The sequence below is a fragment of the Schistocerca piceifrons genome, chromosome 1 (genome assembly GCF_021461385.2).
Source record: "Schistocerca piceifrons isolate TAMUIC-IGC-003096 chromosome 1, iqSchPice1.1, whole genome shotgun sequence".
Classification (NCBI taxonomy): domain Eukaryota; kingdom Metazoa; phylum Arthropoda; class Insecta; order Orthoptera; family Acrididae; genus Schistocerca; species Schistocerca piceifrons.
Window position 1 is genome coordinate 662,076,077 of NC_060138.1, and position 27,443 is coordinate 662,103,519.

General features: G+C 43.8%; 1 protein-coding gene and 1 pseudogene across 5 annotated transcripts in view; both read left to right on the forward strand.

The window, feature by feature from the left end:
- LOC124805582 (sodium/potassium-transporting ATPase subunit alpha) overlaps positions 1-27,443 on the forward strand; it is a 653,503-nt gene that overhangs the window by 510,650 nt on the left and 115,410 nt on the right. The gene's annotated exons all lie outside the window — the stretch shown is intronic.
- Positions 23,059-23,176, forward strand: LOC124722926 (annotated as a pseudogene).

A 27,443-nucleotide genomic window follows, 5' to 3' on the forward strand; every position in this document is an offset into this window, starting at 1 on the left:
GGCATGGCTTCAACAGAGTACAACTTAAATGGGCTTCCAGAAGGCTTAAGTAGCTTGGCCTATGAAAGTCGTACCAATAGCCACACGATTGTGACGTTCCGCAGCTTACAACGAATGGGAATCGGCGGTGTGACTGAACAATTTCTGTGTATGTACCGTTGTATTATGCTTTGATGTGTCCTTAATCGATGTTTAATATTACTGTATTGATACAGTTAAAAGTGTAGTTTTAATTCCCTGAATATTCAATGTAGTAAAAACGTGAGAAGTTCGTAAATGTGTCGCTAGTGTGCTCTAGCATACGGTAACATCAGTTCAGCATCAGTTCACCTACAGCGAGGGTGTCAAGAGGGATTAGATGAAATAAGGACGCGAAACATTTCTTTACATGCTGTTATTAGCGTCTTCCTCGCTTTCTAAACGGTTTGGTTGATAAATTGCGTTATTTGCAAGTTTGCTTTTCTTACTTAACACGTATCTTGACGATATAGAACAGCGTGCTAAATACTTAGGACTGTCAAAAACAGTTATTTTAAGCCATAAGTCAAGGGGGCTCCTCGGCACTCGAGTAATTGACTATGTTGGTACCAGACACACAATCTTTCCTAGTATTGAAACTTAAAGAGTCACCTCTGCCAAGAAGTGCACATTCTGGTGCCACGGCAACGGTAATAATGTTATTGCTGATCTGTGTGTATTATCATCATCATTACTACCATTTCCACGGCCGGAAAAACATTTGGTTTACACTAATCGCTCAGTTTACAAAGGAGTGTCTTTCAGCTATACTTTTGCCTGACTGAGAGATACAATGTATCTTTATCTGAATTTCGCTTCTGTACACAATAACGTAATTGAAGTAGAGTAAGCAGCTACAACAGTGGAGAGTACTATGCAGTTATCGATTGTTAAGAGTCTTCTGTCAGCAGTTCAGTTTACTTCGTCAGTGACGCTAGGCGTTTCTCTTTGCGGTGTGCAAAATGACTTTCTCGACAGAAGAAAGAATTGAAATTGTTGAAGCATATGTGAAAACAGGTTAAGGAAACTCGCGAAAGTTTCGGGGTCAAGTATCCGGATAAAGGACTACCAGCAAAGAGAGCAATACAGAGTCTGCATAAAAGTTGGCACACCTACGGATCTCTGCAACATGCAAAACGACAAAGAATTCCTTCAGTTCACACCCCAGAAGTTATTGCAGATATTCGCCGAAGAATTATTCAGAGAGCCCGACAGGTGCATCTAAGTAGTAGAAATTGCCAGTGGATATTGAAAAGTCTTAAGCCATAGTGTGTGACGGTTGTGCAATAATAACGGGAGGATGAGAGTCAGAAACGTGCAGATTATTGCACGTAGCTTTTGAATTACAGCAACAGCGGTTTGTTAGAATTTTCCATTACATCATGAGTGATGAAGCATGGGTTCATCTTTCCGGGCATGTGAATTCACAGAACACGAGGTACTGGGCAACGGTAAACCCAACACTATGTGACAGCAACCACTCCATGATGAAAAAATTTGCGTTTGGTGCGGTGTCACAAGAATGCGCATCATTAGACCGGTATTTTTTGACACAACCGTCAGCACAGATGCCTATAATGAAAATTTTGATACTTTTGTGTGAAACTCACTGAATATGAAAGACAATACTGCTTCTTCTAGCAAGATGAGGCGACATATCACACGTGTTAGGTACCCTGGAACGAGTCCATGATGTCTTCACTGAGAAACGAACCACGAACCACGTTTGCCGGATCTAACAACATGTAATTTTTGCTTTGGGGATACTTAAAGAACAATGTATATGAAACAAATCCACGCATAGTACAGGAACCGAAAAATAACATCAGCCGTAAGTGGTTGCCATAGATATTTGAACTTTGATACTGCAGGGGTTGCTTTCAGTGTTTTCTATAAATGTATTTTTCATTGTAAATAACTGGTTAGTCCGTTTCAGCTCTTCGATGCTGTAATTTCCCTGCATTTCCTTTATGATTACACGGCTACTTTTATCTGCGCCACCTGTATTTATTTTATCAGGACTTGGCTTTAGGATTCTTATGCCATCTCCATGAGATATCTTAAACGGTACGTGGCCAAATAAAATTTTGCGCACTATTAGGACGTGTTTTCCTGTTTAATATTATAATGTATTTTTTCGCAATTATTATAATTATCTTCCAAAGATGTAGCATGCGCCAGTGCTTGCTCCACGACGTAGTAATTACTTTTATGCCGTAGAGTAAGAGGCGTGATCGTTCAGCAGTAAGACTTGCAGTTGTTTCAGTATTGTTTGGTGGGCGCAGCGGTTGAAACCTGAGCGGCATGCCGTCCGTGTATGGCCTCCCTGGGATTACTGCGAAACCCTTGCACTGCCGGCGGCCTGGTGTCTGATGACAGGGGGGCTGCTCGCAATATAGTGCTTACGTAATGCTCTCTTCGGGGCTGCCTATCGTCGGGAACTTTTTTTCCGTCTAATCACAGTCTGGTGTATCCTATCAACGTTTCCCTTCGTTTCACATCGATGTAATGTACGAAACAGCGGGTTCATATGTTTGTGGACTGCGTAGCTTCACAAATAATTGCAAAACAGATGAAACACATACCTAGAAAATAGGAGGTAAAATCAGCTATAGTTGGGAGATAACTATGTTTAAGTTTTCTACAGAGTGTCTCAGGAGGAACGGTCAATATTCACGGATATGCGGGAATGATCACTCGAAGCAAAAAAAGTCTGCCAAACACGGCCCTTAAAATGCATATCTCACAGTAGCGAAGATGAACAACTGTTCATGGCTCTTAATGTATGCACTTTAGAACCCATGTTTACTGCGCCGCTTTTTCTCTTGTTTTAGACCATACTATCACATCACAAAATATGGAAAGCAAAGAGCTGGCAGTAGTGGAGCTTTGTTTTACAGTACCAAAGATGAAGAAGTGCTCGTAGTTCTTAATCCTCCGGCCGCGCCGTTGTGTTTTAGACAAAACTTGAACCTTGTTTTAACTGCCCACCGTTTCCAGTCAGCTACTCATCGCGACAACAGTCTTCTTTCTGCCTGCCGCTCCCCACCTCTTTGTTGCGGGTACGTACACAATTTCGTCAATACGCCCCTGGCTGTTGTATGGAACGTAACGCGCGACAGGTGGAGGGTTAAGGTATGCATTTGGAAGCCAATGTTTACTAGACATTTTTGCTTCGAATGACCTTTTATGTCATATCCCTGGACAGTGACGATTGCTCCTGGGACACTATATTTTTTTGTGAGAACTCCCCCTTCTTTGCTTCAAGAAGTCGATAAATTTTATAACTGACTCTGAAACATCCTGGTAGATTAAAACTGTGTGCCCGACCGATACTCGAACTCGGGACCTTTGCCTACCGACAGAACTACCCAAGCACGACTCACGACCCGTCCTCACAGCTTCAATTGTGCCAGTGCCTCGTCTCTTACCTTTCAAACTTCACAGAAGCTCTTCTGCGAACCTTGTAGAACTAGCACACTCCTGGAATAAAGGATACTGCGGAAACATGGCTTAGCCACAGCCTGGGGGATGTTTCCAGAATGAGATTTTCACTCTCCAGCGGAGTGTCCGCTGATATGAAACTTCCTGGCAGATTAAAACTGTGTGCCAGACCGAGACTCGAACTCGGGACCTTTGCCTTTCGCGTTCATGTGAGGACGGGTCATGAATCGTGCTTGGGTAGCTCAGACGGTGGAGCACTTGCCCGCGAAAGGCAAAGGTCCCGAGTTCGAGTCTCGGTCTGGCACACAGTTTTAATCTGCCAGGAAGTTTCACAGTTAGCTATAAAATTTATCGGCTTCGGCCATCCGTGCACGCCTCCCGGACCGTACCAAATTTCCGTGTGTCACACTGTTTACATCCTTGTAGCACAGTCCCCCACTTTCACAGCTGATGCTCGCAGCATTACTCTGGATTCCCGCACCTGTGACAATGAGACCACGAGAAATCGTGACCAATGAAGCTTCGTTTTTTGCCCGCCTTTGCACGTGATATTTACTGACGGTAGACAACCGTTCGGTATTATTTCAAGATACATTCGTCGAGTGCGAATATCTTGGCATCGGTTTTATTAGGTAACGTATGTAAATTTGTGCCGGACTGGCACTCGAAACCGGATTTCTACCTTAATTTATCTCGAACTAATTACGCGCCATGACGAGCAAAAGACGGTAAGACCACTGGTGCAGATTCCTCATAGTCTCGTTCTCATTAGTGCGGGAATCCAGAGTAATGCTGCGAGCATCAAATCATGAGTGTAGGGGACTGAGGTACAAGTATGTAGACAGTGTGACATACAGAAGATTGGGTCGGTCCGGGAGGCGTGTTCGGATAGCCAAAGTGGTTAAGTCGAACGCTCGCGATAGGCGGGAAATTCGGGTTCGGTCCCGGTCCGGCAAAAATTTTCATACGTCACTGCTGTCTACTATACCTAACTTAGTCGATGTTGAGACATTCGCTCTCAGCGAAATCATTTCGAACTAATAATTCCTTTAGTTTGAATAGAAGTTTATAGTTCACATACATGGAGATGACATGAACTGCTGCTTATTCTAACAGATTAATACTACGCTTTGCCATGCGTAGTCCCAAGCTCTCCTAAGCGTTTCTCACTTAGCTACTGAAAGTGCAGCAGTGTTCTATCATTTGTAGCAGAAGTTAATTCCGCGAATGTTTAGCGTGTTCCAACAACGAGGTTGGTACAGATAAAGGACATTAGGGAAGTTCTGCAACATAGAATTTTCTTTTTTAGTTTTTCAAACTACGCCTTCTGCACTCAGTGCACTTTTCCGTCCTTTAAAAGCTGCTCGTCAAACCATTGTTTTCAACAAACATGTTCTAACAACTGCGCATGTGCATTACTCCATGTCTGAAGAACTAGAAAATATAACAGAGAATCGCCGTCCTAGAGACCTCGCTAGAGGAAGCAAGTGAAACTAGAGAATGTACAGAGGATGTTCAACATTCCAGAGGCTTACTGCAGGGTAATCATCTGTACAGGTTTTTGCTCCATGCTGCAGCTTTGCCTTTGTGAAAGAACCAACTCATAGTAATGTGAACTAGATGAGCGGAGAAGTCCAAGGGTGCACTCTCATCTATTTTCTACGGCAGTATTAATAGCGAAGCTATATTTTCTTCAGTGAGCGACAAAGAAGATCGCTCTTTGTGGACAGGCCCTTGAGGTTTAATGTGTCCAAATTGGATTCTCTGAACCGTTACAAAATGGTAGACAGTTTTCTTGAAGTACCGGTGGCTTGCCAAATCTCGAGGAAAACGATGTTACGCAACAAGTCGTGATGGCTGTTTCCTCCGCTTCGAAATCTCCATGCTAAACGACGAAGAGCTGCAATAAAACTGAGGCTCCTGTCGATTGTGTGTAGGTCCAGACATGCACATGCATTTATTTAGCTTCAAACCACATTCATGGGAATGATGAATTAATTTCATTCGTTGCCAGATCTGTATTTCATGATATTGCTTTCGATTTTCCTTTTATAATAATTGTTCTCTTTCTTTCATTGTTCGTTTCACCGCCGGGGAATCTGCAGCCCTACAATTATGCAAGAAATGCAAATAGACGCCCCTTTTTTATCTAGAACTTTCTTCGTTTCTCGCTTTGCTTCGGACTTAACTGTCGTTGAGTATGTAGCTGACAATATGTTTGCGATGCAGAAATAAATTAAGCACTGTCAAACTGAAGGTTGATTTGGACGTTGCCGTGCCTTTACTAGATCTTGTTCATTCCAAGTGGTGTGACGTTTATCTTCTAAGACATTTCAATCCAGTCAGCTGAGGAAGAAGCCTGTAGCGTGACAGCAGACTACGCATTCAGTTGTCTTTTGACAACTTTTTTCGCTCAGGAAAGGCTAAACCTGTGTTAATTGGCTAGAAAAGCTCTTCTTGGGTGCTATCGTATTGTATGTAGCCCGAAACATTATCCTACGAATACCAACGTATCGTTTTAATACTGAAAATAAAACATTCATTGGGCATTAGTTTGGTTTGAACAGCACTGTACTCGTTAGTCCTGCCTATCATGAAATCCAGATCAGAGAGCTTCGTCACATTTTCTCGTCCACAGCTTGATTTCCGTGGCATAAAATTTCGGAATTCACTTAGTTTAGTTTGCTGAGCTGTGTATATTATCCCAGAGTACAGCTGATTCAAAACAGTTTTAGCTGAGTGAAACGCGCCCTGCGCATGCGCGACAGGGTTAAAGCAACCAGCTATTTTCTAGCGTGATTGAACGAACAGCTGTGTCAAGCACGTTCGTGGCTCTGGTAGCACGTTGCCAAATACATTGTATCACCTTTGAGTTCATTTCATTCTGTATGAATTAATTTCTTCTCAGTACTGAATCTCTTCTGAGTTGGTCCGAACCCCGAAAATGACTAAAATTGCTTCTGTGTTTTTGCATATTAAAAATTACCAGAGAACTTCTTTTTTAAAAATTGTGGCTGTATTTAGTCTGTTGCTCAGTCCTAAGAATTGTTATTTTTTTGAATTAGGCCGATTGATTTGTGTTTCTAGGCAATAAGTCTTCACGTAATTTTGGATTGTTACATTTGAACTTTGAAGTGAAATATTAGTTCAGTATGAACGTGTCGCTGTTTAGAACTTCCGAAAAGAGAAACCTCCAGGAAAGTACAGAAGTATAGCACCAAGTCGACGATAAAACGCTAGAGATCCGATTGGAGCTATATCCTCTAGAAGAAGGGTGATACTAACTGCTGGAAATCACATGATCAGTGTTATAATATAACACGTGGTCGGTGGAAGGAACATGGACATTGACGGAAAGATTTGGATAGTCAGTGGAGGAAATGTGCTGATATTAGAATTGGTGAGTTGGTGATATGTCCAGTGATCGGAAATACCTTCCTCTGACCCCAGTGTTATTAGAAAAGCCCTGAAGGAACCGTAGATGACTAACATAACGTAATATAAGCAGTCAGAATGATTGATTGACACCTACTGATTCGTGTTATAGTTTTTTTTTTTTTTTTCACAGTCGATCAAACAGGAAGAAGAGTTTTGGCGGACTTTTCTCATGTAGAAACCTGAGTTGTCTGCCAGTATTAATTTTGCTTTACCGTTGAAATCTCGTAAGAGAAAAACGTTCGTCTAATTTTCCGCGTTGCTTGGTTACTACGCTACAAGCGCCACATACGCACAGCCCAGTGCTTTGGTAAGACAAGCCCCCTTTGCACAGCGATTAACGCCTTGCAGAGGCATAGAGAGCATTTGCAGAAATACTTCGTAACACCGACTCCTCTACAACTTCACTACGCGCCTGTGTGGGGGACTTGACGACATAAAAGTAGTTCCGCGGCGTCTAGCTATCCATTTATTTGTACCTATATGCTCCGTCACGGATTAGAATCGTAAAATGTCTGCATTTGCTCCACATGAGTACTGCACTTCTGGTGGAACTTATCCGATGGGGTTCGTTGGCGGAATAAGACACCAAAACCACGGTGTTCTGCCGAGTTACTGCTTCCATTTTATGCAAATGTTTCGATGACCGACTTAGTCGTCTTCTTCAGATGCTGCGAATATTGCTGTTACGTGTACACGCAGCCTCGACTCCAACCGCTGTCTGAACTCGCAACAGTCTGGTTGGAGTCCAGGCCGCGAGCACGCGTAAGAGTATCTGAAGAAGACGGCTGAGTCATTCGTCGAAACATTGTGCATAAAATGGAAACAATAACCCAACAGAACATCCGGAAGCCCGCTATTAACCAAAACCTTTGGTCACGTACCTGTAGCCGACGTCAGCGTTGAACCCTTCTGTGAACGCGGTTATTATCAGGCGTGGCTAAGATGAAAACTCGAACCAAGTTCTTCCCCCCACCCACCTTATTGTGAATATTTTATGAAATGTAGATATTTCACTGCGCTCATCGATACCCTTATTTGCACAGATGCGAGTCGAATTAGGTCGCTTTTCTAAACACATTTATTGAAGAGAAACACTTCAGTACAAAGCGCGAAGGATAACTGTCAATGTCGCTTTTCTAAACGCATTTATTAAAGACTAACACTTCAACACAAAGCGCGAATGATAATTGCCAATGTACGCGACTGGAGAAATCCTTTAGAACTAGGCGTTTGAACCCCTCAGTTTCTTCTAACAGTGCCATAATTTCTTTTGTAAATGTAGACCACAAAAATGAATTGCTTGAAGCCACGAAGGTTTTCTCTTCTTATTCTGAAGTAGTGTTCGACATTCATCGTGGTTCAAAATAGTATGAAGCGAAAGAATGATTGATAGAACACTCTGTTGTTATGATGGTGCGAAATCATTGCTGACTTTGTTCATGTCGCTGAAATGGTGTTAGGTGGTAGGAGACATAAAAATTTTCACATTCTTCCATTCTGGGATTAATTTTCGGCTGCACTACCCAAAAAACGGTATTAATGCAATACTCACTGTCATAAATCATTAGTACTTTTCTTGGGAGGGTAGGGGGGTTCCACGTTCTCTGAAGTTCGAATTAATCGCTAGAACTGTAACGCTCTTGGTTGTAGTTCGTCGTTTAGGTCGGCCCATTGTGCAGCCCCGGGGTTATCTTTCGCAAGCGCTTCGCTGACTCGTCCTCGCCCCTGCTCAGTGGAAGTGGTTTGCTTGCAAGAACCTGCCACCGGGCCCTTTCAAGAACAAGGGAAGGGGTGCTGGTTAAATTTTCACTGCATCCTCCAAGTGTACCATCGTGCCCATCGTGTCAGTGCCCCCAAACCCCCATCCCACCCTCCCCCTACAGCTCTGCGAGTACATTCTATTGCTGCCATGTTCTCTCAATAAGGCATTTCTTTTTCACATTATGTTTCCTAACAGATTCGGATCTTTCTTATTAATAGAAATTAATAGAAGTATTACCCTCAATAGTCGATGTTATTTATTGTAAATGATATTATTGTTGTTGTGAAGTCCAATGACTGGTTTGATGCAGCTCTATGCTACTCTACCCTGTGCAAGACTTTTCATCTCGAAGTAACTACAGCAACCTACATTCTTCTGAATCTGCTTACTGTATTCATCTTTTCCTCTCCGTGTACGATTTTTACCCTCTACACTTCCCTCTAGTACTAAATCGGTGATCCATTCATGTCTCAGAATGTGTCCTACCAACCGATCCCTTCTACTAGTTAGATTGTGCCACAAATTTCTTTTCTCCCCAATTCTATTCAGTACCTCCTCATTAGTTACGGGATTACCCATCTAATCTTCAGCAGTCTTCTGTACCACCACATTTCAAAAGCTTCTATTCTCTTTTTGTCTAAACTGCTTATCGTCCATGTTTCACTTCCATGCAAGGCTACACTCCATACAAATGCTGTCAGAAAAGACTTCCTGACACGTAAATCTAACCTCGATTGAGGTATTTACCGTGTATGCAACTAAATGAAGGCAGTTTGTTTCTTGCCATATGCGTTTCGTTTCTTTTATTTGGGAAGCATCATCACTGGCCTGAAATACATGTTTCTTTTTACACATACAATAAACGTATTATGTGATAGATATAATATGCTGCTGTATTACGTTTTGTCGTGTTTTTCTCTTGCTTTTTATGTTACAAGCAACTTTTGTAGCACAAGTTCCGTATTGTGAATGTATCGTTCGGTGTTAGTTAACGATTTCCAGCGCTGTTAACACATGTCTGTGGTCCTGGAGATCTCCAGTGTTTGAACCTATAAGTTGATGACTCTAGGACTCTACATGCCGATCCGATTTCCGCACACGGTGACTTATTACACGGTCCAGTTACATTAACGTGACCATCGCCTATATTAAAGTGAACGTGTAGTAACCACTCACAGCGGTAGGTGGCAGCACTAGCAGTAGGGCGTATATAAAGCTTGTCTGGGAGACGGGGAGGACCGTGCAGTCGTTGTAGTAATGTGGAAACGGAGCGTTTTATCTGACATCCAAAAGGGCATGGTCTTTGGCTTTCGGGCCAAGGGTGGGAGCATATCCGAAACGAGTGTGTTTGTAAACTGTTTGCGTGCCGCTTTGGCAAAAGTATATCGCGGATGGCAAAGTGGCGCTATCCAAAACCGGCGCCGAGGCAACTGTTCTGCACCATGGACCATAGAGGACAGGGGAGATGTATACGAGCGAACAGACGTGCAAGTGCTGAGCAACTGACCGCCCAGCTCAACCAATGGGCTACCAGCGGTGTCTCCTCAACGACCGTTCAGCGAACGTTGCTGCGTATGGGCCTCCGCAGCAGGCGCGTAATACATGCATCCGTGCTGACTGCTCTTCGCTCTTCATCGGGAACGGAGGCTGAAATTTACACGGCAGTGCCGCAACTGGACGTCCATTGACCGGCGACGGGTGGGCTTTTCGGATGAATCAAGTTTTACGATCCATCGGACAGATGGCAGATGCAGCAATGGTCGGAAGGGTCCAAACCAGAGGAAGGAGCGTTGTGGTCTGGGGGAGTGTTTTGGTAGCATTCCCTGGGTGACCTCGTTATTCTGGAAGGCTCGGTGGATCAGCATAAGTATGCCATCTATTCCCGGGGACCACGTGTGTGTTTTTCCTCAGCACGATGGCATCTACCAGCAGGACGATGCCATGGGTCACACAGTTCGCAGTGGACATGCGGGGTTTGAGTTTACTGTAGTACCCTAGCCACCAAACTCTCGGATTTAAATCCAGTCGCTGTTCCGGCTATGGATGCTCAACCGAGTTATCTAGCGGAGCTGGCCACGTCACTGGAGTTGGCATTTTTCCACATCTCTCTCGGTACCTCCGAGTACCTCATTGACGCTTTCTGCGCGTTTCGCAGCGGTTCGCGTTGCAAAAGGTGGCTAAAAGTCCTATAACAGGTGGTCACATTAATGTGACTGCACAGTGTAGATTGGCGCAAAAGCTGACGTTAGCGCTAGATAAAGTCAGTATACAGGGTGTTACAAAAAAGTACGGCCAAACTTTCAGGAAACATTCCTCACACACAAAGAAAGAAAATATGTTATGTGGACATGTGTCCGGAAACGCTTACTTTCCATGTTAGAGCTCATTTTATTACTTCTCTTCAAATCACATTAATCATGGAATGGAAACACACAGCAACAGAACGTACCAGCGTGACTTCAAACACTTTGTTACAGGAAATGTTCAAAATGTCCTCCGTTAGCGAGGATACATGCATCCACCTCCGTCGCATAGAATCCCTGATGCGCTGATGCAGCCCTGGAGAATGACGTATTGTATCACAGCCGTCCACAATACGAGCACGAAGAGTCTCTACATTTGGTACCAAGGTTGCGTAGACAAGAGCTTTCAAATGCCCCCATAAATGAAAGTCAAGAGGGTTGAGGTCAGGAGAGCGTGGAGGCCATGGAATTGGTCCGCCTCTACCAATCCATCGGTCACCGAATCAGTTGTTGAGAAGCGTACTAACACTTCGACTGAAATGTGCAGGAGCTCCATCGTGCATGAACCACATGTTGTGTCGTACTTGTAAAGGCACATGTTCTAGCAGCACAGGTAGAGTATCCCGTGTGAAATCATGATAACATGCTCCATTGAGCGTAGGTGGAAGAACATGGGGCCCAATCAAGACATCACCAACAATGCCTGCCCAAACGTTCACAGAAAATCTGTGTTGATGACGTGATTGCACAATTCAACATTACCTTCCTTCAACTGGGCCAACTGGCGGTGAATCGAGGAAGTACAGTACATACTGACGAAACTAAAATGAGCTCTAACATGGAAATTGAGCGTTTCCGGACACATGTCCACATAACATCTTTTCTTTATTTGTGTGTGAGGAATGTTTCCTGAAAGTTTGACCGTACCTTTTTGTAACACCCTGTATAGGGAATATCTGGACCATCAGACCATTCGTTCGAAATTTGTTAATAAACAATTACGCTCACGTTTCCAAGTCGATGTTTAGTATATGAATGGCCTGTCTTCGTAGCTGGGCAGTCAGCAGCTCTGATTGCTGTGTGGAGCACTCGCGTTCAACTCTCGGTACGGCCAGAGGTTTTTCCTTCATGCAGTTGAGGGGTGACTTGAGCGAGAAGTAGCAGCACTAAAGTCTGGGAATATGACAACTATTCGGACATCACTATGTTAATCCCACGCCCCTCCCCACGGCATCCAAATGATGTCATTGATGGAGGATGACGCGGCGACTGGTTGGTGCGAGAACGCAGAGCTGGTCGGATATGAATGACAATGGACACAATACTTTAAGAGAATGGATTGCAACCGCGAAGAGGACAATTTATGACTCGTATTCTAACAGCGTTCTCAATTCTGGCAAAGTTTTTTTTATGAGGTGTTTCAAGATTCATTATATCTCACCAGCTGCCTTCGAGATGGCCAGAGGATCTGCATGTTACTAGGGTAGCGGCAGTAGATAGCAAAGCATTTCTTTATAAGAACATATCTTCCTAACACGTAACGTGATATGAACGCCAGATGAGTGATATCGGAGTAACTGAATTGTTTTGGCTCAGTTCTGTACAGGAATTTCTTTTTTGGATGATGGAGTGAAAGATTTAGGCGTTCATTTCCACCATGTGCCCTTCGGGAATGGAACGGTAGAGAAATCGTCTGAAAGTGGTTCTACGCACCCTCTGCTAAGCATTTAAGTGTGAATTGCAGTAATGTAGGCGTAAATATTATAATTTTTATTCTGTTAACAACTAGAGCAGGTCGAGCGATAGGTTACGACAAAAATTTGAATTGCTAGTAACACACATATTCGAAATGAATTTAATTCAGGCGCCAGCTGTATGAATGCATAACAGTTTTCGCTTGGTATAGCGATACTTGGCATCGGCATCTATGCGTGAGTTATGAGTACAGTCATCGAAACTAAGTTCCTTAGCTAAGCGAAGAGAAACCATTGTCTCGCTCGTCAGTATTGCAGTGTCATTTTGCTGACTTCACCGTCTGCGTCGGGACGAAGAATTCAAGTGCACAAGTGATTCTTTGAATCAACCCGGTGCAATAACACGAAAACACCGGCACCGTAGTTTTCCTCCAAGCAGTTACTGCGAAGTATCCTTGAGGAATACTTGTGGCACAGTACGTAGTATTCTACTAGCTCGTTGGAACATGGCGTATGCCGTGTGTCGTCACGTGATAACCAACGCTTCTTACCAAGTTGCTGAGTAAAGGGCTCAGATAGAAATAGGTTTCCCAGTGTAGTATTCCTTTATAACAAATAACGGGTTGTTCGGTGGCAAAGTCGATGGCAGACTACAATCCACAGTTCAGGAATTCAGTCCTTAATCAATTCTGGGATCTTGTTTGTCACTTGCTGCATCTTCCCCCCCTCTGGCAATAATTTGTTTATAGTAAAAATGCCAGGGCCACTTTAAAGATGTGTCTTCCTATAACTTGTTGGATAAGTCAGTTCACAAAGGTCGAAGCAAATCAAGGGCATACCACCTCGAGGCATAGTAAAGCACTACAGTGTTCAGACCTTCGGGCTGATGTTGTAGGTATATTTTGCAAGAATCCCTTCATTCCCAACGAATCGTTTGAATATTTGAAGATACGTAAGAATTTATTACTGCTTTAGGTGTCAGTAACCATCTGTTTCGAAGAGCAACCATTCTTTTACAGCATTTTGGTTTCCATATAGAGAATTTGTTCCATTCCATATTGATTCCTCTTTCATCAGAGTTTGGCGTTTGCAGCGGTTGCACTTAATGCAGTTACTGAAAGGAGTAGACATAGCTCGTTGTGTTCTCGTATTTTTTAACTGGATCATTACGACGCTGGCTGCAATCTATCGACAAAGGCAACAAAATAACAGTAACATGTTGCTACTAAAACATGTCGTGCCCTGTCTTCAAGCTGTGAGCCCAAGTTTCGACATCTCTTTGGTCATCCCTCTTGCATGACGTGGTAGTGCTAGTTTGAAAGCAGATTCCTAACGAACCACTTCGGAGAAAGCAGACGATAATCCTCCTGGTTAAACGACCGACAGCAAAACGAACCTGCCGCATAACAACGCACGAGAGAAAAAAAGGAAATAGAAAAAATGAACCAGTAAGCGAACAAGTTAAAAACTTCAAGACAATTTTTTTTACCTAATTTTCTGAATACTGAATCAGTCGAGAACGACAAACTTGCAGGTGGAACGATTAACTTGTAGGTGACTTTAACCCAAGCGATGTGTTTCGCAGTACCAGTTAGAGTGTCTATGACCTTCAGGTGTTCTCTGCTATCGATGCAGTCACGACCATGAGCTAAAGCAAAGGTGAAAGTCAAGTCACAAACACCCAAACATAGACCTCATTGGTGTCCCTTGCAGTGGTGATCAACCTGGGATCGGTTGCTACTCCGTTGTTCTTCTGACGAACGCACTTTTCGCTTTCTTTTTCTGGTCAGTGAACTGTCGCGTTCAACCAGTTGTGAGAGGTTAATAGTTGAACGTAGAATCGTAACCGCACTTTAACATTCCTTTTTTGCTCGGTCAAGTAAATGACAGAAACAGAAGTCGCGTTAACTGTCGTTAAAAATGAATGAATAGTATCTACATCGAATCTAGCCTAGCAGTACTGCGTTTGTAGCCTGAGACAACTGCATAGTCTACGGAGGTGACAGGCGAACGGCCAGCTCCTATCTCCAGTGCTGGCAACACTGCGTCGGAAGAGCTTTACGTTTTACGGCTGCAGACTGCGCACGTGTATAGTAAGTTACTTTTACGTCTGGCTTGGAAATATCACAACGCTCTTCAAACCAACTGTAAGGTCAGGACTCATCACGTGTGTAAGGAAACACAGTTTGAATGGACTCTACAGCTACGCAAGCCACCTTCTACGTGTACCTACGATGGTCGTTTGGCGTGGGCGAGGTAGGGAGGGGGGGGAGATCGTCTGACCCGCCCAGAACAACGAACACGTTTTAGGCGGCCGTTGTTTGCCGTCCTTGTGTTCCGTTCACGCTTTTAGCATAACATCTCCTGACAATTCCAAGGACGATTATATGTGCACCTGGGTCCGGGTCTGACGCTCAAAAGGAATGCGTTTGCTATACGTCTCCATTCTTCACAGCTCTTGGTCTTGCGGTAGCGTTCTCGCTTCCCGCGCACGGGGTCCCGGGTTCGATTCCCGGCGGGGTCAGGGATTTTCTCTACCTCGTGATGACTGAGTGTTGTGTGTCTTTCATCATCATTTCCTCATCACACACTCGCAAGTCGCACTAACAAGGGAACCTCCCCATCGCACCCCCCTCAGATTTAGTTATAAGTTGGCACAGTGGATAGGCCTTGAAAAACTGAACACAGATCAATCGAGAAAACAGGAAGAAGTTGTGTAGAGCTATGAAAAAAAATAAGCAAAATATGCAAACTGAGTAGTCCATGTGCAAGATAGGCAACATAACAAGAAATTGTGGGCTCACGAGCGCCGTGGTCCCGTGGTTAGCGTAAGGAACTGCGGTACGAGAGGTCCTTGGTTCAAATCTTCCCTCGAGTGAAATTTTTTTATTTTCAGACAATTATCGAAGTTCAGGCACTCACACATAATCAACTTTGCTCTCCAAAATTCCAGGACATGTTCAGATTTGCTTGGAGATATGCAGGATTTGACGGTCTACGCACGAAAAAATTTGAAAACCTTAAAAACATATGTTTTGACAGAACACAGGGAAAACTGTGCGACTGTGAAACTGTTGCATTCATTTGTTGCAGTTTGTGACAAACTCTTATGTTTTCATCATTTTTTTGGGAGTGACTATCACATCCACAAGAAAACCTAAATCGGGCAAGGCAGAAGAATCTTTTTACCCATTCGCCAAGTGGACAAGTTATGTGGGTCGACAACATATTCCTGTTATGTGACGCACATGCCGTCACCAGTGTCATATAGAATATATCAGACTTGTTTTCCCGTGGAGGAATCGGTTGACTTATGACCTTGCGATCAAATGTTTTCGGTTCCCATTGGAGAGGCACGTCCTTTTGTCTACTAATCGCACGGTTTTGCGGTGCGGTCGCAAAACACAGACACTAAACTCATTACAGTGAACAGAGACGTCAATGAACGAACGGACAGATCATAACTTTGCGAAAATAAAGAAAGAAAAATGTTTCGCTCGAGGGTAGACTTGAACCAAAGCCCACTCATTCCGCAGTTGCTCACGCTATCCACGGGACCACCGCGCTTCTGAGCTCTCGAACTGTGTGATGTTGCCTATCTTGCGCATGGACTACTCAGTTTGTATATTTTGCTTTTTTTTTATAGTTCCACACAACTTCTTCCTGTTTTCTCGATTGATCTGTGTTCAGTTTTTCAAGGCCTATCCACTGTGCCAAACGGCGGCCGAACTTCCCCGCATGGGGCCTCCCGGCCAACAATGCCATACGATCATTTCATTTCATTAGTTCAGAGCACATTTTTACTGTTGGTCTTCTTAGTGTTTTCCCTTTAGTATGTTGTTCCTTAATAAGAATTAAATGAGATCCAGTGAGAGTTTATGAATTTATGTTAGGAGCGATCAAAAACTTTCCACTCGAATGCAACACTAACCGATTGCCTGCATTCGGTGATTATACACAGGTATCAGAGTCGCGCTGGGTTGCATATATATAAGCTGCAGCGACACCCTTAAACGAAAACTTTTTGATCACCCTTATATTATATTATAAATCATTATACATTCTGTCCAGTGAGCGACAGACGATGAACCACGGGGAGCCCAAATATTAGGTTGGTGTATAACTTCGTAGCGTTTAACCATAATTTAAATAAACACAATAGATACACATAACAGAGACTTTAGTTATCAAAAATACAGGGTTATTACAAATGATTGAAGCGATTTCAGAGCTCTACAATAACTTTATTATTTGAGATATTTTCACAATGCTTTGCACACACATACAAAAACTCAAAAAGTTTTTTTAGGCATTCACAAATGTTCGATATGTGCCCCTTTAGTGATTCGGCAGACATCAAGTCGATAATCAAGTTCCTCCCACACTCGGCGCAGCATGTCCCCATCAATGAGTTCGAAAGCATCGTTGATGCGAGCTCGCAGTTCTGGCACATTTCTTGGTAGAGGAGGTTTAAACACTGAATCTTTCACATAACTCCACAGAAAGAAATTGCATGGGGTTAAGTCGGGAGAGCGTGGAGGCCATGACATGAATTGCTGATCATGATCTCCACCACGACCGATCCATCGGTTTTCCAATCTCCTGTTTAAGAAATGCCGAACATCATGATGGAAGTGCGGTGGAGCACCATCCTGTGGTACGTTTAGCTCCCTGCTTGCTTTATTCGTCGACTTCCGCCGGCTACGCGTGAAACATGCCCGCACGCGTTCAACCGTTTCTTCGCTCACTGCAGACCGACCCGTTGATTTCCCCTTACAGAGGCATCCAGAAGCTTTAAACTGCGCATACCATCGCCGAATGGAGTTAGCAGTTGGTGGATCTTTGTTGAACTTCGTCCTGAAGTGTCGTTGCACTGTTACGACTGACTGATGTGAGTGCATTTCAAGCACGACATACGCTTTCTCGGCTCCTGTCGCCGTTTTGTCTCACTGCGCTCTCGAGCGCTCTGGCGGCAGAAACCTGAAGTGCGGCTTCAGCCGAACAAAACTTTATGAGATTTTCTACGTATCTGTAGTGTGTCGTGACCATATGTCAATGAATGGAGCTACAGTGAATTTATGAAATCGCTTCAATCATTTGTAATAGCCCTGTATATTCTCCTTCACTGTTTACAGCAGTCCGCCAACGCTCCGCGACTGTAAAAATCACATGGTTTTGAGGCGAAGAACTTGTCGAGTCATGTTCGCAGCGCATTTTCATCCGGAAAGGAAGTTCACTGAAGGTTGATCGACAGAAAGGGAGGACATGGTGAAACTTTGAGGGCGCAGGGTCAGGTGAATACAATCAGTGCAGGATGATTCTTGTGTAGTGTGTCTTGTCGCTCTAGCAGAACGCGGGAGGGTGTTGTCGTGGAGTAGTATCTATCATTTCACGCACTCTTCCTTGTCGTTGTCCTTGAATGGCGTCTGAAACACGTCTCAGTTGTTGGTAGTAAATGTCAGCACTGATGTTTACATCTCGGGGAGGCAATTCGTAGTACACCACTCCATCGCTGTTCCATCAGATACATAGCATTATTTTTTATGCATGCTCGCAGGTCCTTGTATGGGGAGTCGCTGCTTTGGTCTCAACCATTCTTTTCTTTTCCTTCTGTTAGTATAAAGGCACCATCTCTCGTCACCAGTAACGATACAGGACAGGAATGATCGGTGTTGGAGTAGTCGGTAGCCGTACACCCGACTGCATGCAAATGTTCCGCGACGGTGGAACGACGACAGTTCATTACATTTGCCAGTTCCCGAGAGCACTGACGTGGTTCAATGTGGATTGATGCGTTTAACCGGTCTTCATGAAATCTCGAAGATCTTCCTGAACGTGGAGAATCACCAATGTCAAAACGATCCTCCTTAAAAAGAGAAAACCATTTTTTTCTGTGCTCTGTCCAGCGGCATTATCTCTCTACACGACGCAAATGTTTCTGCCACCGCTGCTGTCACCTCTGTTGAAGTCAGACAGAAGAATATGTCGAAAATGTGCCGATTTCTTCAGTTGGTACTCTAATTTCTAGCGTCCACAGCTCCACTTACTATTCCAAATGACGAAATGACAATATGTAAACTCAAACAGCAACACTGAACTACAAATAAAAAATGGCAATCGATAAATAAATTCATAGCAACCGGAATATGAACATCCAAAACAAAAACGCTACCAACTTACGTACCAAACTAATAGCATGCGCAGATCGCTGAACGGTTTGATTTTTTGCGCATGACGTTATCATGAGGGCACGCAACGCCATTGGATATTAAGGCGCGTAAAGGAGTTGTGTTGTTGTTTTGTTTATTTAGTTTATACTGCTCTTGCGGTGTTCGACAAAAGTTTGGTTTTAAAATGCCTGGCTGTGTTCAACGGGATGCCTGTCGTACAGCGGAAAGATAAAAGGTGAGGATATAATCTAACATACCCTCCCGAAGGACATTCGACTGCAGTAAATCTGTATTAGAGTGCCACTGAAAAGATCGCTTCGCTGTTACGGTACACCAACCGTTTATTCGCTACATTTCACGCTTGATGGTCAGTCTAGTCCGTCAAATGTAAGGAGAACCTGTTAACCTACCACCGAGGAAAATGCTAAGCCATACACAGTGCCGAATATAAATATAGTAGGAAGTGTTTCTATCATAAGCGGTAATATGAGTGCAGATGCAGTTTCTACGAATAGGGCAGACAGGTTGCAGGCAAGGAAGACAATGAATAGGTAATGTGTCTCCCAAAAAGGAAAAATAGACCAGACAACAGCTACAGGTGAATGTCAGTAAACAAATCAGCGAACTTAGTAAACGCATAGAAGAATTAGAATGTAGGAACCGCAGACTGACAGCTACACAATGTGAGCATAAGTAACCGGACACCTGGCTGAAAATGACTTACAAGTTCGTGGTACCCTCCATCGGTAATGCTGGAATTCAATATGATGTTGGCCCACGCTTAGCTTTGATGACTGCTTCCACTCTCGCAGGCACACGTTCAATTAGGTACTGGAAGGCTTTTTGGGAATGGCAGCCCATTCTTCACGGAGTGCTGCACTCAGGAGAGCTATCGACGTCGGTCTGTGAGGCCTGGCACGAAGTGGGAGTTCCAAAACATCTCAAAGGTGTTCTATAAGATTCAGGTCAGGACTCTGTACAGGTCAGTCCATTACAGGGATGTTATTGTCGTGTAACCATTGCGCCAGAGGCCGTGCATTGTGAACAGGTGCTCGATCGTTCTGAAAGATGCAATCGCCATCTCCGAACTGCTCTGCAACAGTGGGAAGCAAGAGGGTTCTTAAAACATCAATGTAGGCCTGTGCTGTGATAGTGCCACGCAAAACAACAAGACGTGAAAGCCCCCTCCATGAAAAACACTACCACACAATGAAATCACTGGCTCCGACTTTTACTGTTGGTACTACAGACTTTGGCAGATGACGTTTACCGGGCATTAGCCATACGCACACCCTGCCATCGGATAGCCGCATTGTGTACCGTGATTTGTCACTCCCCACGACGTTTAACCGCTGTTCAATCGTCCAATATTTACGCTCATTGCACCAAGCGATGCGTCGTTTGGCATTTACCGTCTTACGAGCAGCCGGTCGACCATGAAACCCAAGTTTTCTCACCTCCCGCCTAACCGTCATAGTACTTGCAGTGGATCCTGATGCAGTTTGGATTTCCTGTGCCATGGTCACCTAAGATGTCTGCCTATTAGACATTACGACCGTCTTTAACTGTAGCTGGTCTCTGTCAGTCAACAGACGAGGTCGGCGTGTACACTTTTGTGCTCTACGTGCCCCTTCGCGTTTCCACTTCACTATCACATCGGAAACAATGGACCTAGGGATGTTAATTGGTGTGGAGATCTCGCGTACAGACGTATGACACAAGTGACACCCAATCACCTGACCCCGTTCGAACTCCGTAAGCTCCGCTAAGTGCCCCATTCTGCTCTCTCACGATGTCTAATGAGTACTGAGGTCGCTGATATGGAGTACCTGGCAGTAGGTGGCAGCACAATGCACCTAATATGAAAAACGTATGTTTTTGGGGGTGTACGGATACTTTTGATCACGTAGTGTAGTTGTGTAATCATGAGGTATAGAGAGAAGTGCTTGAAGTTAAGTGAAAGGTTGTGGAGAGAAAATACAAACATAAGGGAAAGTGTCAATAGAAGCTAGTGCAGGATGAGATGACCGAAATATTAGGTAAACTGTTTTCAAGAACGCAGGAAGCGTGCTGGTCGAATGGAAATAAACGAGCAAAGTGTCAAAGATAAGACATCTGCAAAGCAGTTACACTTCCTGCTGTATCTAGGAAGTGTTATTTGTTTTTAAGAAATCAAGTTGGTTACCCATTTCCAGGACTGACAATGTTGAAGAGATGACATCACGCTCTTTCAGATACTTTCCTGATGTGGTTACAGAGGTTTTGCCGCTAATGAAAGCCCACCCATTTCTTTTATCAAAAGTTGAATCTATATGTGTGCTCTCATTCGACGAAAAGGTTGTGGACACCAGTGTTACATAAGTTTCTGTTGAAGATCGTATTATACGACAGCACACTAACGTGTTGTTTGCTATTGTTCACGATGGAAGCAACCAGTCTACTGCAGTTTCCACACACAGATAACAGCTGATCAGTTAAACACTACTATCTGCTCCATACAAGTTGCTGGCTGCAATATTGTTGCGGTAGTGTGCGACCTCAGCTCAAAGAATCTAACTATTCGGAAAGGTCTTAATGTGACAGAGACAAATTCCTGCTTACCCAACCCACAATATGAAGATAAACGAATGTGGATGTTTTCGGATGTTCCACATGTATTTAAATTAGTGAGAAACCACTTTCTGGTTGATGGATAAATACATTCACATGAGAAAATTGCTAATAAAATCTATTACAGAAAGATTCGCCTCAGTGTCAAGGGTTGAGAAAGTAGAAGGGTTTATTTACTCCCGCAACTTTTTTTCGGGCACCATGGCTAAAACCATAAGGTACTGCCCCGAAGAAGAGGAAGAAGCAGCAGATTTGTTTATTTACTTACTTACTTGCTTTCGGTGCATTTGACATCCTGAGTGCCCGAAGATGCAATGACAAGAATACATCATCATCGAGGAAAGAATTGTAAGGAAGGAAAAAAAAAATTGCGTAGCCAGTACAAATCGTTTGTTCCGATTCCAGCATGACATATTGACAACCGCGTGCACGTTATTCATGTGGGTTGCAAACTTTTAGCCATCGCAGATGAAATATATTCTAATTGCACGATTGAACCAAGACGGTTTGCAAATTTTTTTCTCACAGATAAGAGACATCGGTGTTTTCCACCTGAATCCTTCTCTAACAGAAGTAAAACATCGATTATACAGGTTGTTGGTAATAAAACAGAAGTTGGTACCTTAATATATACCCACTTTAGTGTGTTAGTAGTTTTTTCTCTGTGTCTAACAGTGTTCTCTCAAATACGTGTATAATGTAGTACCTGATGTTTTCTGCACAGTGGTAAACGTGCCACTAAGTGGACTACGCTTGTCGGTATAGACTAACCATTTTGCATCTACGCCACCAAACTTCAACCCCTGATCTGCTGCCCAGGGGTAAATAAGCATTAATGACTTGCTCTTGCCCCACGTACTTGAAGGTACTAGTCAGCCTAAAAACATTCTACACCTAATAGATATAATTATTAGTCTGTAAATGAAGTAAACAGTGATGAATGTTGTTCCGTACACTGTCCTCAGCCGCCAATGATAATATTTGCCCGTAACACTCCGTATAGCTGCCACTCTTGGGGCACAATGCTCTCTATCAAATGAAATTTCCGTGGAGCCAGATGTCAGACGAATTTTTGACGTTACATGTGTTCAGAGCAAGTTTGCCCTACATGAGCGAAACAATGGAAATGATAGATGGTGAATGAGAGCTGCAGGATATCAACTTTACTCTTCAACCTGCACCAGAAGAGTCTGCTGTAAAAGAGGGACATGACTACTCCGAAGGAATTCGCTACCTGGTTGATTACATCACCTGTGGCGCCGAGTACTGTATTGACACACTGGGAAGACCGTCTAGTTATATTTTAAGTCCTCCTGCTAGGGAACCGTAACATTGTAGTTGGACTGAACTATCTCGCGCTGGGATGGGTGTCTGTGATACATGAAGTATCCCAATTTGAACTCATTTTTAATGAATTAAATGGATTGGGCAGAAATAAGTGTAGTGAAAACAATCTGCGCTGCTGTCCAAACAAAATGTGATGATTTTTTTGCCAGAAATTATGAAACTTTACGTTAGAATAGACTTTTCATTTGCATTCGATTCCTGAATATGAATGCGAAAGGCAGCTACAGCACAAAGGCGAAAAATCACTGCAGTTGCATTCTTCATCCACTACTAACATCTAAATAGGTAAATCAACTGTTTTAATAATTTTCTGAAAGCATATTTCAGTTATGGGCAACGGCCTTGCCGCAGTGGATACACCGGTTCCCGTGAGATCACCGAAGTTAAGCGCTGTCGGGCGTGGTCGGCACTTGGATGGGTGACCATCCAGGCCGCCATGCGCTGTTGGGATTTTTCGGGGTGCACTCAGCCTCGTGATGCCAATTGAGGAGCTACTCGACCGAATAGTAGCGGCTTCGGTCAAGAATACCATCATAACGACCGGGAGAGCGGTGTGCTGACCACACGCCCCTCCTATCCGCATCCTCATCTGAGGATGACACGGCGGTCGGATGGTCCCGATGGGCCACTTGTGGCCTGAAGACGGAGTGCTTTATATTTCAGTTGTAAGTAGTTTGTGTTCGCGAGTGGCTCGCTGCACCAACCGTTCCGTCGCATTCCTCCAGCAGTGACGTCATTGCGCAAGCCAATCGTGACCCGTTTCGCTTCAGGCCCAACCTTCCTTTTAATAACCTTGCGCACAACTATACTTGCCGTATGTTTACTTGAAGATGTCATAATATTTTAATTTTAGGACGACACGAAGAGATTCCAGTTTTGCGCTCGACTAGTGTTTGACCCCTGGGTTTTAATCCCCATGTTTATAAAGAATTGTTTTAGTTCAATGTCCGTGGCATCCAGGAAAAGGTCGCCCCTTCCCCTTTCACTGACTGGACAGAAGTACCAGGGATGATTCTGTTGTACGGACAATAGTGTACAGAACATGGACTTAAGTTCCGTCTGGTCAGCAAACGTCAGCAATTTATCTGGTAACCCTGTCTTCGAGAAAAATTGAAGCAATTATGCGATGATCAGAGTTAATGTTGCATTTTCATTTTGTAGCTCCTATCCCGAAACTCTTCTCTGTTTTTGAAGAGAGAGGGAGGTAGGGGGAATATTTTAATGGCTAGATTACTGAGTTTCTAATTTTGTGTGCGTGCGAAAAGAAAGTAGCAACACGTCTCCAACATAGCAACTTCGGAAAACGGTGCAGTTTCTTCATTTCATAAAATTCTGGAGCTCTGGAGTATTTCATCAACGACACTGAAAGGCAAATGAAGTATAAGGGCGGTGAAATGAAAACCGAACACTCGCCATTGCGGGACTATGCAATGGTTCCAGGTTGTGGATCAGTTAGCGGCCGACCGTCCCGCTGTAGCGGGTCTTCGGTTCTCATTTGACTGCCTCTCGTATACTAAATGTTAAAAAAACATTTCTTATTTCGTCTGTTTATCTGTCAACGACGATGAGACTTATTAATGAGAAGGTATGTGTTGGAGTCGTTGCCACTGCATTGTAATGAAAATAATGAGTTGTACTGAAATTTTATTACTGAAGGCTCACGTAAAGCTACAGAATCAGTGCCTCATTTGGAACGATAAGTGCCAAAAATGGATCAATGATATTTCTTTGCCACGAATGGTCTAATGTGAAATTTAAAATTTTTCCTGCGAATTAAACGTTCGAAGAGATTTTGTGATTGCAGTCGGTGGTTGTAAACTTCTCTCCACGATATTTCAGCTGGACACCTTCAGGTGACCCATTGAAGACTGAAGAAGGCGTTCTCCGCTCCGCCTTACATATCGCGTCCACCATTTCGGACCTGCTGGGATCAGTGACGGATAACTTGTTCATGAACGTTGCACTCGTCTTCTGCAACCCAGCAAGTCTGCAATTGCGGAACATGGTATCTCCAACGGACGTTCAATGGAGTATGACAAAACATTAATTTTGGCCGCAGCAACGTGGTTTTGGGGCTCCATTATAAAAGAATCCATTGAAATAGGCATCGCGGAAAATCTAATGAACTGTGACAGCGGCTACCAGCTGGATAATGGGTGGAATCCCCTATCTCCGAGATTTGCGGACGAAGATGTCAGAACATTAGCGCCAACTCCGAAGACTGCTGATCTTTACAGTTCCACCAGCGAGGGCGGTGCCGCCGCACGATGTTGTCCTACTGTCACCGTGACTCTGACGCATACGCGGTAATACCATCAGCGCGCAATGTAAGGCGGAGCAGGAAACGTCATTGTCTTCTTGGAAACTTGTAGTAAGTTCCTATGGGACCAGACTGCTGAGGTCATCGGTCCCTAGCCTTACTACTTAATCTAACTGAAACTAACTTACGCTAAGAACAACACACACAGATCCATGGCCGAGGGAGGACTTGAACCTCCGACGGAGGAGGGGGGTGGGGGGTAGCCACACGTACCGTGGCAAGGCGCCTAAGACCGCGCGGCTACCCCGCGCCTTCGTCTTCGATGGCTCACCTGAAGATGACTGGTAGGTGTCCATTTGAAATATCGTGGAGTGAAGTTTACGATGACCGTCCGCAGTCCTGCTATCTCTTCGAACGTGAATGGTCTAGTTTCCTCGAGACGCAGACGGACTTTCACCCATGAAGAGAGCTACATACATAGATCTCGATCGAATTCATTTTTACAACGCACTCAAGTACACAGAGGTGCTACATTCAAAAATGATCCACGCGCGTTCCGAATATAAAGCAAGGCTCTGTTGTGTTCAGTAGTAAATTCTAGCAACACTACTCAGATAATCTGAACGAAAGAGTATACCTTTTTCTGACCAAAAACTTATGAACATCAAAGGATCAAAAGCGAGTTTTTATTTAATTTCATACTAGGTGACAAACCCGGCATTTCCCAGGTGTTTTTTGTCATTTTTTAAATAGAAATGAAAACAAAAAATGAACTGTCTTTGTAGTGAAGTACGAAAAGAAATTTCAGTCCCATGTATTCGTGAAAAATACCTCCGAAATTATGAAACAGTCGTACATAGAAATATGTCAAAATTTACATATGTGTAAGTAAAGTAACCAGAATTAAGAAACATGATCATGGATAGCTTCTGCATGCTGGGCGCAGCGGCTTCGCGTGTCTACAATCCGATTTTAAACGTCTCTGTGGCAACGCCTCTTCATAGCTCTATAGACGGTTATCGTTTTTACCTACAGTTCTGTGGGCTTCGCAGTTGAAAGCTGTCAAAAGCACCGCCTAGTGTCGGGGATTTCCGTAAGTTGACTCGACTATAGGAGTATCTTGTTAGTAAAGAATACATCTAGTAAAACTTCATGCATGGTACGGAATTTTTTCATGTATCTCAGTGTTTATGACCTCATATCAAATGGTTCAAATGGCTCTGAGCACTATGGGACTTAACATCCGAGGTCATCAGTCCCCCAGAACTTAGAACTACTTAAACCTAACGAACGTAAGGACATCACACACATCCATGCCCGAGGCAGGATTCGAACCTGCGACGTAGCGGTCGCGCGGTTCCAGACAGTAGCGCCTAGAACCGCTCGGTCACTCCGGCCGGCGACCTCATATCTCTTGAACTATCTGTCGTACAATGATATATTTGCGTAGATACATTCAGCGCCATACGTAAATACTGTCAACGAAATATGTTAATAGCAAAGAAACAATAAATTTAAATGCCATGCATGATGCGCAAGTTTTTCTCGCGTCTCATCATTCATGACGTCATTTTTCCTGACCTATGTCTCAAACAATGATATAATTTTACAGGTACATTGAGAAGCATATGTAGAACTCTCTGCAACACGTGTTGCGAACAGAGTTGGTAGAAAAGAAGTAATAAAGTTAAACGCCATGCATGATGCGACAGTTTGTGACGGATCTCATTGTTTATGACGTCATATCTCCTGAACTACGATAGGCAGGTGGTTTTTATCCACATAGTTATTGTTGATTGACAATAAGGATGTGTGTGCCGGCTTTGGTTGAGAAAGGTCCACACACACACACACACACACACACACACACACACACACACACACACACACACACATAGTCATGCGCGCGCGCATGCTCACATCCATTCATATATTGTGTATGGATTCATATTTCGAAGCAGTTAACTTCGAAGAATTTAATCATTCGCCCGCTCAGCCTATGACAGTATCCTCCACAAACGGAAAGGAAGTGATAGCCAGAAAATTATACCTTAGATCACAGATTTAATCACAAAATTTCGTTTCAGCAAAGAAAGAAAAAAAGAAAAAGAAAAGAAAAGAAAAAAAACCTCTCTGCGTCCATCGGCTGCCGTTGGCAGGAGCCCTCCTTTACAAATCGTCATTGTCTCTCTCAGCCTCTGTCGCTTCCTATTTAATGTATGAAAACTGACAATAGGTTCACATTGGAAAGGAAACAGTGACAAGTAGACGCTCTTGTCGGGCGCGCCCAATAGCTCAATCCATAGTTGCGTAGCATGGCATGTACCGCCTTTATAGATTCCTCGTGCAGCATTCGGTTGGAACCGTGGACCTCCACCAGAAAAATGGTTCAAATGGCTCTGAGCACTATGGGACTTAACATCTATGGTCATCAGTCCCCTAGAACTTAGAACTACT